The sequence below is a fragment of the Mastomys coucha genome, unplaced genomic scaffold (genome assembly GCF_008632895.1).
Source record: "Mastomys coucha isolate ucsf_1 unplaced genomic scaffold, UCSF_Mcou_1 pScaffold8, whole genome shotgun sequence".
NCBI classification, from domain to species: domain Eukaryota; kingdom Metazoa; phylum Chordata; class Mammalia; order Rodentia; family Muridae; genus Mastomys; species Mastomys coucha.
The window spans coordinates 39,372,685-39,387,072 of record NW_022196914.1 but is presented as its reverse complement, the minus strand read 5'-3'; positions in this window follow the sequence as shown (position 1 = coordinate 39,387,072).

Sequence of the window (14,388 nt, the reverse complement as noted above, 5' to 3'; positions counted from 1 at the left end):
GTATAAGCAGCCCTTATATTTCCTAATGTCTGACTCATATTTGGGGAGCTCCCTTGTTCCTTAGAACAAATCACCTGATTGTTCTGCAAATACAAGACCGAAAGAAGCATGTGGAGGGAGGGAGAGGGACAGAAGTGGGAACCAATAAAACTCTTGTTAAAGGGCCTGTTCAGGGTCCTTGGCATCACTAGGCTTTTTACTTGGGAAGCCTAAATAAGTTAAAGACCCATTTACCTCTGTCCTATTCTATTCATCAAACCACAAGTTGAGAGTTCCTAACATGAAACTATTTGTTTGCTTACACAACCAGCTGGGCGCAATTTCACGTCTGAGATATCTATCTGAAAGCGCCTCTCATTTATTATCTCTTCTTGTCAGGGAATCCATTTTTCCAACTCCCCCTCCCTCTTCGGAGTTTGTTTGTTTGTTTATCGTCGGATCGGACTTCTTTGCTTGGGAAGACCCTTTCCCCAAGGAGCAGCCAGCGGCTCGGGGCTCAGGTTCTGTTGTGCCCAAGATCTTGGACCAGAGAATAACAGCGGTGACTGCTGCTGACCCCAACTGGCTGGAGAGCAAGAGGTGGAGTGGGCGGTGGGTGGATCAGACCCAAAGTTGCTGGGTAGCCTTTCTCCTCGGAAGTTCTCCCTGCTGACTCCCCCCCCAACACACACCCCATGAAAGCTTCAACAACCTGAGCAAGGGACAGAGGTAGGTGGAAGATAGGGAGTAAAACGTGGCGTGGCGTCTTTTCTAGAGATTGGGATTTGAGAGAGACTTTGACAAAGCCTCACCTGGTTCCAATTGGCCAATTTCTTCTTCTGGGGCTCGCAGAGTAACCAAGATGTAAATAGTAGCGCGATGGGTTGGGGGAGGGGGCAATGCATTTATTGTGTGTGTTGAGGGGAAAAGACTGCACGTGGTTTCAATTTTGAAGCACAAAGAAATAACATGCAATGCAGAAAATAGGTTTATGAATGTAATTGAGAGGAAAGAAAACAATTAACACGGTGGAAGGTTGCACATCAGAATCCCCACCCCTTGCTTTCACTTCCATCCGAATTTGGGAAATCCGGATCATGTAGAATAGAGTGGATCTAGGCACTCCGATCCTGCTGACAAGAGAACCCCTGATGGGAATCTCAGTGATAGCTAAATAATGATGCTTAAATGTCTTCCAAACTGTTAAGGCCTCTTCTAACCAGCTGAAAACAAGGGATCAAATCCCCCAAGTCTAGACTATAAAATGTGGAGAAGAAAAGATAAGGGGGGGGGAAGAAAGAGAGAGAGAGAGAGAGAGAGAGAGAGAGAGAGAGAGAGAGAGAGAGAGGATATCTAGGGGTTTCTTTAAGACAGACGAAACTAGTCTCTGCAAGCTAACCTATTGTGTTTATTTAGGAAGACATTTGCTGTATATAACATTTAAGACTGATAATATCATTGCACAGCCAGATAAATAAAGCTTTGGCTTAATGATGGGGTCAGCGATCGATCTCTGGGCTCAGAGGAAAAAGGCCAGAGAGACAGTCAGGCAGGATGCTCTGTCTGTGTGCCTGTCAGCCAGCTTGCAGGACCCCAGTGTGTGTGAGCATCAGTGTGTGAGAAAGCAAGAACCAAGTCTTGAGCTGGCCAAGAGGCTCATTAGCATTCCTAACCCATGGACCTATGCTGACAACTAACAGAGATATCCCTCTCACCACTAGGCCCTTTCTCCTTTTGTCTTCAGATCTGGAAGAGGAAAAAGAAAAAGATTTCTCAGTAGAATCTGGAGCCTGAACTTCTGTATGATTGTTAAGAGATTCAGTGTGTGTGTGTGTGTGTGTGTGTAGTAGGAGAGAGGCCTACTAGCATTTTGCATCATCTTTCAGTCTGCTTTTAATAATTTTATATATTTTTGTTGTTGTTGTTGCTTTTCTTTCTATACGTGTAACATCCTTATTGAAAGTCCAGGTTTAAAGAAAAAAGAAAATCTCTGGAACCGCATTGCCACTCCTCCTTGTTGACCAGGGCAAGGATGGATGTTGCTGTATTCGGCTCCCATACATGTGGAAACCAGAGCTTTACAGTTTGCTGGTTACAGATTGCTGGGACCCAGCACATGGGCCACTTGAGCTTTGTTTCTCTCCTTTCTTCTGCTCGGTTTAGTATCCTAGACACCCTGCTTATTATTTCATACTCCCTTCCCATTGTTTTAAGGTAAAGCACATTTTTCAACATTCCCATAGACTCTACCTTCGTATTAACTCAGGAAAACATAATTGTAAAATTATACTCACTTGTGCAGTTTTAATTGTTCCTTTACTTATGGGGTAAGGTCTTAAAAAAAAAAAAAAACTAGGTCTCCCAAAGACAAATATGTATCCACCGGACTATCCCACATTCTGCTTCTTGAACTTCACAGAGCTGACCAGATAGCTTCGCATACTGGAGTATACAAATTATCCCATGTTGACAGATGTTTGTCACTTAGTAACTTCTTTCCAGCTTCGCCCCCTCCCCGGAGCCTTCTTTCCAGCCTGCTTTGTTGTTTTAAAATATGCACGTCTCTCACTGGAATGCTAGTCACGAGCGCAAACTTTGTGTCCAACCTCCCACATGAAATGATCCTGTTAGAAGAAACTGGATATGTCTCAATCTGCACTTCACTCAGAGCCTCTTGGTCCTGGCCACTCACTCACTGGTCCAGGATCCAAAGTAACTCAGCAGAAACAAACTTCCAACTAAAATTCCCTCGAATGTCTCCCAGGGAAGAAATATAGCTCCCATAATTACAGGAGGCCACCGCCGGAGGGGAATGCAGCCCGCAGCCAAAACCCAAGAAAGTAAGAATTTTATTTATTTGCTGATTGAGCCTGGATTGTCCCGGCCAGCAGGTTTACCCACACTGAAGTCTCAGGTTTGTTCTGAGTGTACAGGTGAGAGGGGAAGGTGGGGAAGGGGTGGGTGGCAAGAAGTAGAAATAATGAGAGAGAGACCAGGCCAACTGGGAAAAAGTAATCTCTGTGGGACAGCATAGAGGCAAGACAGGCAGTTCCTACCAGTGGATCTGAGTAAAAAAACAAACAAACAAACAAACAAACAAAAAAAAAAACCTTGTAGCTGAGTAATATGGGGTGGAGAGAGCTCAGAAGAGAAGAGAGTGTAATTATAGTAAACGCTTAAATATGGGGTATCATCAGGAAAGAGAAGACTTGAGCTGGTTTCCCCAGAAAAGTAATGTGACAGGGGAAATTATTAGCTATGCTGTGTGTGTGGCAATTCAGTATGTGTGTGGGGGGGTGGGATTATGGAGGGACGACCTAGAGAAAGGAAGTTCTGGGGTGCAAACCAAAACTGCCTTGTAGCCAGGAGTTCTCCAGCTGGCTTGTAGAGGTTGCTTGGATGTTGTGGTGCGAAATCCTCCCTAGAAGTCATGTTCATTGAATGTCATTGACGCTGGTTCCTTCCGCCAAGAGCTGATTCTGCCACTAGACCCCTGCACAGGACCTCTTCTGCTCCTCACCTTGTGGACCACCCCACAAAAGGGAGTGGTGATGGCTACTAGCTTCAGAACAGAGAGTATCCATACTGGGCGGCTCATTTCTATGAAAAAGGCAAAAATTTAGCACTGATGAAAAACACATGACTCTCTCTCTCTCTCTCTCTCTCTCTCTCTCTCTCTCTCTCTCTCTCTCTCTCTCTGAAACAGTTACTCTCTTTTACTGATGTGAAGTGACGTCAGCAATGCCTGCCCTATCCCCTTGGAGAGTAGGGAAAGAGGAGGAGGGGTTGGAAGATGGGAGCAGGAGAGAAGCTAGAGAAAATGAGAAAGAGGAGCTGTGGCAAGAGGAAGGGGCTGCTGGGAGGGGCAGATAATGGAGATGTACATTTGACACGTTTTGGCCAAAATTCCACCCAAAGTGGCAAAATCCGATGTTTCCGAAGCTGGTGATTGATAGAACACCTTTCCTTGCTCCCACCCGATCTACATGTTCTAACATATGGAAAGCTTACAGGCCCTGTGCACTTATAGAAGCCGATAATGCATTAGCTCTCAGCAATATTTACAGCACCGCTTTTAATACACACCAGATGGTTCGCGACTGTGCCACCTCAGCCAGCTCACTCCTCGATTTTACTCGGCGGCACTTTGTTGCAATTACACTCCATGCTGAGACCAATTTTATTGGTGACCTATTTTTCATATTTGCAGCATTTTATGTTAAAGCCCTCTTCTCTGGCCTTTTTGTAAAGGGCAGCACTCAGGAAGGGAGAGTTTAGGATAGCGTTGCTCAGGGGCTGTGGAGGTGTATATTAATATTTATCATGATGTTACATACCTCGGGTTTAAGCGAGCAAACCTGATAGACTTAAGTACCGCGGTCATTATGTTTGCTCACTCGCCCCTTGTTTGCCAGACCCCCACGGACTGGCTACGCAGCGGACTTGCCTCGGAGTCAATACATTGGGCCATAAATATTGTATTCCATTAATTATCACGCCACTGGCTTATCCTGGGCGCCGGCGTCCTCGAGCGACGCAGGGCAAATGAGGACGCTTCCGGAGCGTACTTCTCGGCTGGGAACCCCGCTGAAATTTCCGCGGCGCCTGGGAATTCCGAGCCCCGCTGGCCTGGGGCGGGAGCTGGAGGGTGGGGGGAGAGGAGGGGGAGGGCGGGGCTGCAGGAGAAGCCCCAGCCGCCAGGAGAGCTCAGTACCTGTTATCTTACCACGCAGAAGGCCTCAGGGAGAATCCCATTTGGCACGCCGGGAAAGGCTTTCAACTTTATCTCCCGCCATGTAAATATCCCCGAGTGCCCGATTGGGGGACTTTGTTTTGCACAGAACAATATAAATATCCCATTTTCTACAGCACAGGTGCGTCTTCTTTCTCAAACTCTTTTTTCCCTTCTTCTGTCGTTTATACTAACTCTTCACGCGACCCCCCCATTTAAAAAAAAAAACAGATGTTTACTTTATTGATATAACCTATATCGTAGTTAGGCCGAGAATAATATGTTTCAACTAACAGTCATTTAGCAAATAATAGAGGCGTTCTGGATGCCTTCCAATGTTACACATGTACTTGGTCATAAAATGATACGTGAAAAAATTAACATCTGCTTTCCAAAAATAAAGTGTGCCAAGTAGCTTTTTATGAATGCTTTCCTCATTTTAGAAAGAAATATGGAGAGATAAACTGACACCCAGGTGATTAGCATATTTATAATAGTTTTAGGGCTTAAAGGTTGCTTCTCCACACAAGCCATTTCAAACCTATCTTAAAAACTACTTAGCCCAAGACATATTTGAATTCTGAAGAGCATTCCATATTTTACTATTTAAAGAGGAATTTACTGTAATTTAATTGTGTATCCAGGCGGAACTCTATGTAAAGCCAGCTCCATGGCCTCAGTGCGAAGGCCTGCTCATCTTCTGTTTACCTAGTTTCCCCGCAAGGTTCCCAGGCCCTTAGGAAAGCAGGGCTGGGAAGTTTAGTTGGGTTCTTTTTGTTGTTGTTTAATTCCACTATTAGGAAGTGGGGCCTACCTTTGAATTATTTCATTAGGATTTGGCCTTTTGGGGGAAGGGGTGGGAACCATAATCATTAGTGGCTTTTTTATTATTTCTACAGTAAATGGCTAGAATTTTTTTGTTGAGTAAGCTGCTAGAATGTTTTGCAGATGTTCCACTTAGAGCAGACCTGACCCCTCTCTTTCCTCCCACGCAAGTCACTTAAACTCTCCGACAGTCCATTTGCTCACTGCCCATCCTCTGTAAGTGTCGGACATAGCCTTTGAAATTTCCACCTGGTTGCACACACATGCACACACCACACACTTTACACACACACTCCCACCCACTGAGTCGTTGAGCCTTGCACAGCACTGCGGTGGGAGAATTGAGGGTGGAATGGAGCAGAGAGGGAAGTCGGCCCAATGGTTACGCCCCGTGCGCAGAGACTCGCCCTCCTCTGGGCCCCCTAGCTCCTTTGTGCCTTTGGTTCGAAACTTTGGAGGTGGCCCAAGTAGCTTCCCCTAAACGCCTGGGAATCTTGATTTGTTAAGTGCTTCGGGGCACCCACCCAAGGTGTTTCAGGCCCTTCCTAGGAGCCAAAGCAAATCCAGGGTTGCAGGATTGTCCAGTTGGTTCATCCCTCTGGGTCTCGCGGCTCGTCCCCAGCCCCTGCTACGGGACAGAGGTGCTTAACAAAGGGCCCTGCGGGGGCTCCGGGCTCAGGCACGTGACGAGCGAGCGAGCGAGCGAGCGAGCGAGCGCGGGGTCGCTGTCCTGCAAACGGGAGGGGCGGGCAGCCAGGGTGCCTGGTAGCCACCATAAAAAGAACTGGCGGTCCCTCAGCGGGCCAAGGGCTGGGCCGGGGTGAGAAGTTCTCGTCTGGCTCAGCCGAGGAGAAGCTGCACCTCCCATCTCTCCAGCACTTGGAAGAAACTGTTGTGTGCGGCGCGGGGAGGGCCGCGGGGTGGGCCAGAGCTGCAAGGCCGAGCTGGGCCGGCTGGTGGGTGGGTGCAGGGGACGTTGAAGAAACAGCTCTTTCTGAGTGACAGGACCCCTTTTCAAAGGGCAAACGGGTGAGGGGCATCCTAATAGGAATAGAATTTTCAGTGTTTCACAGTTCTTCTCCCCCTTGTAGGTATTTTTTCTTTTTTTTTCATTTTTCTTTCTTTTTATTTCGTGTTAAGTTGGAAGCGCCTGGCCAAACATGTCTTGATGTGTTTTCAGTAGTGTGAGCCATTCACTTTTTTTTTTTTTTAATCTTTTTGGGTTGGGAAAAATTTACTGCAGCCAACATGTTAGCATGTTTTCCTGTACCCAGTGACTGGAGCAGCAGCAGAGGCGTCGGGATCTCACCCAAGGATCCTGAAAGATGCTATATCTGGAGAGAAAAGAAAAGGAACATCTTAAAAGTTCTCCCTCATCCTAATAGCAAATCTGGTCACATCTTGACTTTTTACAGAAAAGATACAGTATCCTCATTTTCTCACCGGAAAGCCTGTAAATTGATATTAGATGTCTCTGTGAGAAATCATGATGGCCAAGAAAACCTTTATCTCACAGGAAGATTTCTTCAACGCCTGCTTTCATCACATTAGAAACACTATGATTATGCCCATTCCCAACCTTAGCTTTTTTTTTCCAGTTGAAAGACCATGCTTTAGAGAGAGAGAGGGAAAAAAAAACATTTAAAGTAGATTTGAACTCACATTTGTTTGTTGTTATCATGAATGTGATGGTTATTATATCGTCTCCTTTTTGCTCTTGAGCTGATGGGAGAAGTTTTTAAAGGGTGTGAAACGAAGGACACAAAGACAGTTTATCAGTGAAAAGAAGAAAGTGGCCTTTCTGTTGGGGACTAAAGAAAACCCATATGTAGATGAAGTGTACCACAAAAGCTGCTTCAAAGTCCATCTAATTCCCCTGGGCTCAGTCTTCATCCACATGTGATAGCTGGGAGTTCTTCGTGGAGGTAAGGTGGCCATGGGTGGGGAGTCACACAGATGAACTCCCTGCTCTGTAATTTCAGACACATTTTGACTAACAACCCAGTGATATCACAGGGCTCAGATTAAACTACCCTCCTCCAAACAGTGTCCACTAAAATAATTTCTTTCCTTGCTTGGTTACTTTGCTTAATAGGGACCTTGGTCCTCCTTTCAAACTTGCTCAGCAAGTCCGTGTATGTTGGACCAAATTCTTAGTAGCAGTAGTAGTTGTTGTTGTTATTGTTGTTGTTGTTTTCTACCATTTGTGCTCAACTCTGCTTAATTTTCTACTTATTTTTGGACCTCATCCTTTTTGGATCACAAATGTCCCCACTAGTAACACAGCAATAAATCTGAGCAAAAATAAGACAGATTTCCTCATCGATGTGTAATAAAGTTAAAGGACATTGTTTTGTCAGACAAGCGCTAAGTAGAAAATAAATCTCAGAGTCTGGGGAAACAAAACGGAGCGCTGCTGGCATGTGTGTAAATTTACTTTTAAAAGCAATAAATCAATGTTAAATTAAACAGCTGGGTACCCTGTCTAGGAGAAGCTTCCATGTTTAAGAAGATCTTGATGGGAGAAATGTGCTATTTAACATCACACACACACACACACACACACACACACACACACACACACACAGATTTTTGTGGATATGCAGAGGAAGCTGTTTCTGACATTTCCCTTGAACTGCAGGCAGGTAGAGAAAAGAGGATCAGAGACTATGAATGGACTCTACAACCCATCCTCAAAACCTTACATATTTCCAGGGATAAAGAAAGAGGAGACTTTGAACAACTGGTATAGACTTTTTCTAAATTGTTAAGGCTAGTTCTGAAATCATCTCTGTTTACTGGTTTAGTTTGTTGGATATGTTGTGGTTATTTTATTGCTGTTGTTACATATTTTCTGTAAATAATTTAATCTGAAGAGATATTATAGTGAGCATACCTAGCATTTTTGGGTCTGATGCTTTTATTCTTGATGTGGTTGTTTTACACAGCAAGCAACATATTAAAATATAAAGGCAACTATTATTTTGTATCTGCTGTACCTGGTTTTATTGAGATATAAGTTGACATACAGGTAGCATTAAACTAAACTTTAATATTTTAGTTTTTTTTTTTTTATTTTTTGGTTATTTTTTTTTTCCTGTTACAAAGCTCTTCACTGCGAGACATTGTGGGAGATGTGGGGAGAGGGGCGAGAGAGGGCAATAGAAAACCCAAGTTCTATTGCCACATTCTAAATATAGTGTGAACCTATGTGTATTTACAGGGGTAAATATCTAGTAACAGAAAATCAGGAAGAGTTTAAGACTAGACTTTAATTTTGCAGGCTTGAAATCACATCACAAAAAGATTTGTCAGTTCTTTAGAGGAGAGATATTGCTGAGATGAACTTCTTTAGCCTATTGAATAGAAAGCTACTGATTTAAAAGAGAAAGATGGGTTCATGCTTATTTCTAGCACAGGGGAGTCTTCTTTTTGGTTTCTTCATATGGATGTCCTGTAAGCTTTCTTTTAAATTGGTACTGTTAGCCCACTTTTCAAGAATATTTACATACTTCAGAAACATCATTCAGAATTTAAAAACTGAAGAATGCAGTTTCATCCCCTAGGGCTGAAAACCAACAGGGGTGGCTGTGTAACATCCTAGCCACCTTGAGTTTTCCTTCTGCTAAAGGAAAATAGCAAAGACCAGCTTGCCTGAAGAAGAATAAAAGTTATACTATTTATATTTAGATAGCACCATTCAGTTTCCAGGATCATTTGTAGCTTGTTAAGTAAATCCTAGTCGTGTGTCACTCAGAGATATCTCAGACTGCCTGTCAGGAGACATCTGGGCAGACTTAGAAACTCAAAATGACTTTTGCAGCTCTGCTAGGTTTTCCAGGGATGCTCTCTCCTTTGTGCTGAAGCCCTGGGAGTCATTTCGGCTCAAGGTGGGGCTTGTAGCCATGCTCTTTGTCCTTTTCTGGACAGGAGGATGCTAAAACAGTTGATGCTAGTCTGATTTGAGGGATGCAAGAAAGAGAGATGGAGAGGCTGCCAATTCTAATTAAAGATAATAAGCAATCCTATGAGGAGCTATCTTTTAGTGTTAGCTTGAGACAGAAACCGGCCACCGGCCACCGCACCTCAGAAGTTAGTTTGTTCGAGTTGGCTAATGAGGTAAAGGGCAGAAGCCCATAGGTGATACTGCTCTCAGGTGAGATCAGACTTATGGCTAAATCACAGCAGGTAGATCTTCAATTTGCCATCCGCTGGTCTCCTGGTGTTTTGTGCACAGACTCCCTTAGATTCTAACTTTGCTTGCTAGATGGCGCTCGGTGTCTCAAGACCTTCCAATTCAGAATTAAAGTGGCTTTTTTTAGCACCATTCTGAACTAGTTTTGGGCATTTGATTAACACAGTGCCAGTAATGTTATTGTTGCTTTTAATTTTTTATGATTGTTTTTGTCATCCTCGTTCTCCTTTGTATTAAGGCAGCATCCAGGTGGAAGCTGTTCACCTTAATCCTTATAATAATAAAACATAGGGAAATTCTGCCTCTGAGTTTATGGCATAATTGTGGATCAATTACTTGTTCTGACACATTTCAAAAAGCACCTAAAGTTTTCCTCCAGTAATCTTTTAGAGGGTTTCAGGAAGAAGATAAGTCAGCAAGTGCAGATACATAAACTCCTTGATGTTCATCAGCAGAGCCCAGGAACTCACCCTGCACTCCCGCCATCAGCCGCCAGCACTGCGCCCATTTGCTATCATGTAGTGTCATCAACTGATGTAAAATGTAGTCTGTTTTATTTAAACCCTAAATGTTAAAAATCAATGCCTACAGATACATTTTATATATTTTTAAATAAAAACCACCACAAAGCTGTCTTAAATGAAGAATGGCTTGTGTGGGTTCTAGAATGTAACCATTAGCCAACTTTCAGATATTCAAACCACTTTCAGGGGAAGTCATGTTGAAATATAAAGAGAGACAAACAAGTAGTCTTGAGTTTCTGATAGAAAAATGAAGACAAGCCATGAGGACCTATATATTGTTCTGTTAGCTGAAGATGCCATTTTACAGCACCTACTGCTCCTGTGCACTTTAATCGGAGAGCTGCAGGTGTTGATGGCTAAGGAAGTGCCCACAAGGGAAAGCAGTGCAGTCTGTATAAACAGGAGACCCTTTAACAGTGGAGGCTGAACTTGTTTTGGGGCATTAGAAACTGATTTGTATACAAATGTTCTACCTTTGGGAATATCAATAACATCCAGAGCTAAGTGCCTTAGAAACCTTTTGTAAAATCTTGGTTGATTTGGTGAAGATTGGACAAAGTTTCATTCTAGGTGTTAGGCTGAAATTAGCAGGCGCTGAAACCTAAAGAGGAAAATTTACAACTTGATCATCCCCAGCCACAGAACCTGCTACTGTGGCAAACATATGTTCCAGATTAAGTTAAGCAAATGGCTCTCATTTTTTCAAGGTTGAGTTGATCCTGAAAATTTAAATTTAAGTGCATTGGACTTCCAAGGATCACTAGGTACTCAAGTGTTTACAAATCTTCTCCTAACCATTTACTGAAAGACTTCGTATATTTTGTTGCCTTCCTGAAATACTAGTTTAGACTCTTATAAGTTGAATGTAGTCAGGTGCTGTTTTCCAGAAACATTAAGTAGCTGTAAAAGCTGGATAAATTGCAAACTGAATCATTTGTACCTCTAATAATTGAATTGCTCACTATCAAAAGCATAATCTGAATGGTTCATCTAAGTTCCTAATATGCCCACTCATTTAAAAACTGATGCAAAACTTCAGAGTTTAAAGTTCTTCAAAAGTTTCACTCATGAAAAGATTTTTTTTTTCTCACAGCACAGGACAAAGCCTTTAACTGTATCAGAGAAGTCTGAGCTCCTGGTGCTTTTTCCAAGGGGAGTAACTTCCACACAGTCGCCCAGCTATCTCCCAAGCTGAATTATCTGAAGGCCAGTTCGAGTAGTAAAGGGCCCAGTAAAAAAAAGTTCAGAATTAACCTCAGTCTCTCAGGTAGCTCTGTGAGCAAGTTCCAGAGGTGGAGTTCAGGCATTCAGTAGCCCAGATAACTTCTTTCATGATTTGGGGATCTATTGCATCCCTTCTACCTCCAGATGATCTTCCCAGCACTTTTCAATTAATATTAATACCTACTGACATTTGGGAGTTATTGCTTGTAGTTCTCTTCCCCAAAGAATCTTCAAGAATAGAACTTACCTAATTCCTAATTCCTGCCTCCCCCAATTCATTCAAGAAACATTATTCTTCTGTAATCTATAAAATGTACTTCTCTAACTAAGTACTGTGTATTTGACATCAACACATGATCAAGGTAGATGTAAATTTAAAGGATTTGAGGGACAAAAGTGGTTAGGACATCAATAATCATAGGACAGCACTGGGACTAAATGCTTAAAAAATAAAGGAGAAAAATCCAGACATCTATGCTTTTGGAAGGTTTAGGAAGGTTTAAAGTTCCACCAAACAATACGTTGATGCAGATGTTTCTTTCATGGGGACTTACTTAATTTATATCCTCAATGTTTTGAAATATAGAAACTGAGTCATACTTTTTTTTCTTTCAAAATTTATTGTTCTCTGGCAAAAATCATCTTGAAATGTACCTGCATGTCTGGACATTTCTAACTTATTTAAATAACCCAGAAAAGTCATTTGAAATTGAATCAGGAATTCAGAGTTTTTTTTAAGGCTAAAAAAATCTTAATAATAAAGGAAAGCTTGCATGGAGCAAAAAGATCCCTCAGCAACCATATGGAGACCAAACCACTCAGTGCATTCACTTTGTCACCTCAAGTCTCTTCAATTCTTGTTTCCAACTTTGTGCCTCTCCTTGCAGAGTCCCCCTTGCTCCAGAACCCCAGAAGGCTAGAATAAACATTTTCAAAGTAGAAACTCAATTCATAGAAAAACTACACTGACCAATGACTTACAAACATCTAGTGATATTTATCTGAGCTGTGCATTCAGATTCGGAGAGTGCTCTAGTTCAGAATAAATGAGTCCCCAAGTCACTAAGATTCAACAGGTCCCCTTGTAGCCCTGCACACTCCAGCCGCCAAAATACATTAAGCTCTGTAAGTTTCCATCAGTTTTCCGTAGAGGGTCCAGCTGATAGTTTAAACAACTTCCACCATGAAAGAGTTTCTCTACTAGCATGAATTTATACACAGTTACTCTTGAGACGGAACTAACGGGAAAATTCTCTTTGAGGGGAGCAAAGGCAGGAGTGACTTTGCAGAGGGAGAGAGAGAATAAAGTTCTTGTGAGCAGTGTTGGATGAGAGAGGAACCTGCTTACAGCAGCTCTGAGAGAAGAAATTGAAAGGCACACTAGTGAAATATTTAACCATTTGTGTGTCTCAGTGGAAAGAAAAACATGGTGTTTTGCAGCTAACTTGCTGCTAAGTTAAGAAACTTACTGATGTTTCTATTGTAGTGCTGTGTCAGGTAAAGAAAAATTCTCATATATTTCATATAATATTGAGCAGTGTTGAAATCCGTTTGCCAAGGGTATTGCATAGGAAACACACCAGGGTTCTTTACCCGGTTCACTTTCTTATCACTTTTACTTGAAAAGTTTGCATTAAGTTGTTTTGGAACAATGTTTATTCACTCTTTAATAGATACTTGGTTTTGACAGTCTCACCTGCTCTGAACATCCCACTGTCAGAAACTCAAGAGAGGGGATGATGCAAATTGTGTTCTCATGAGAGGGGAGAGATTTCATTGAAAGCCAAATAAAATAAGGCGAGAGTTTTAACACAGCAAAGGTGTTGGATTTGAAATCCGTAAATCTCGTCTTAGGAGTGGCAGCTGGGGTTGCCAGGGAGACTACGTGGGGGAAAAAAAAGAACAAAAAACAAACAGATGCCACACGGAAGTGGTCTTCCATTACTGCACTTTGCTCAACGCGATAATTGAAACAAAACAAAATAAATAAAACGCCAAACAAGGAGATTTATCGAAAACTCTTTGAGAGGACTGAGATTTGAAGATGAGAAAAAGTGGCGGGTATGACCCAGAGGTGCTCCTTTTTGATGCTGTCAAGTAAGTTGCTGTCAGGTTTTTTTTTTTTTTTTAGCTGGCTGGCCGGGTTGCCTAGAGCCTGCTGTAGATCGGCTTCGCTTGCTCCGAGGATAGGAGCTCCAGAGTTAGTCCGACAGCTTCAGCCAACAGGGTGGTGGGACCAGGGGCTGGTGCATCTGAGTGTGCATTTTTCCTCTTTCTCTTTCCTTTCTTCCTTCTTTCCTTCCTTCCTTCTTCCTTCTTTCCTTCCTTCCTTCCTCCTTCCTTCCTTCCTTCCTCCCCTCCTTTCCTTCTCTCTCTTCTTTCTTTCTCTTCCTTCCTTCCTCTCTCTTTCTCTCTCTTCTTCTTTCTTTCTTTCTTTCTTTCTTTCTTTCTTTCTTTCTTTCTTTCTTTCTCTTTCTTTCTTTAAAACATAGATCTGTGGTGACTGAGATTATAGACCTGTGAATAAGTCCCAGCAGAGACCCTTTAAAGCGGAGTTGTTACAGATCTTGCCACTTAACTGGTGGGAGTGATGAAAAGTTGGTCCAAGAAATTTGGGTTGGGGGAGCAAAGACTCTTACCAAGGCAGTGACTGCGGGGTGGAGCTACATTCTGCTCGGTGTTGACTAGATGCAAATTCGGGAGACTCGCAGGCAAATGGAGAGTCAACTCTGGGCTCTATGATTATTACCGGGCAGGGAGCAAAGCGAGACTCTCCACCCACAAACTGTAGTCTTCAAGCTCACCTTGTTTTGGGCTCAGATCCTGAGGTTTCAAAAGAGAATATCCTATGGCGTGGGAGTGGCTGGAGTGAGGAATCCCGCTAGGCCTGAACTTTGGGGTTCTGGCCA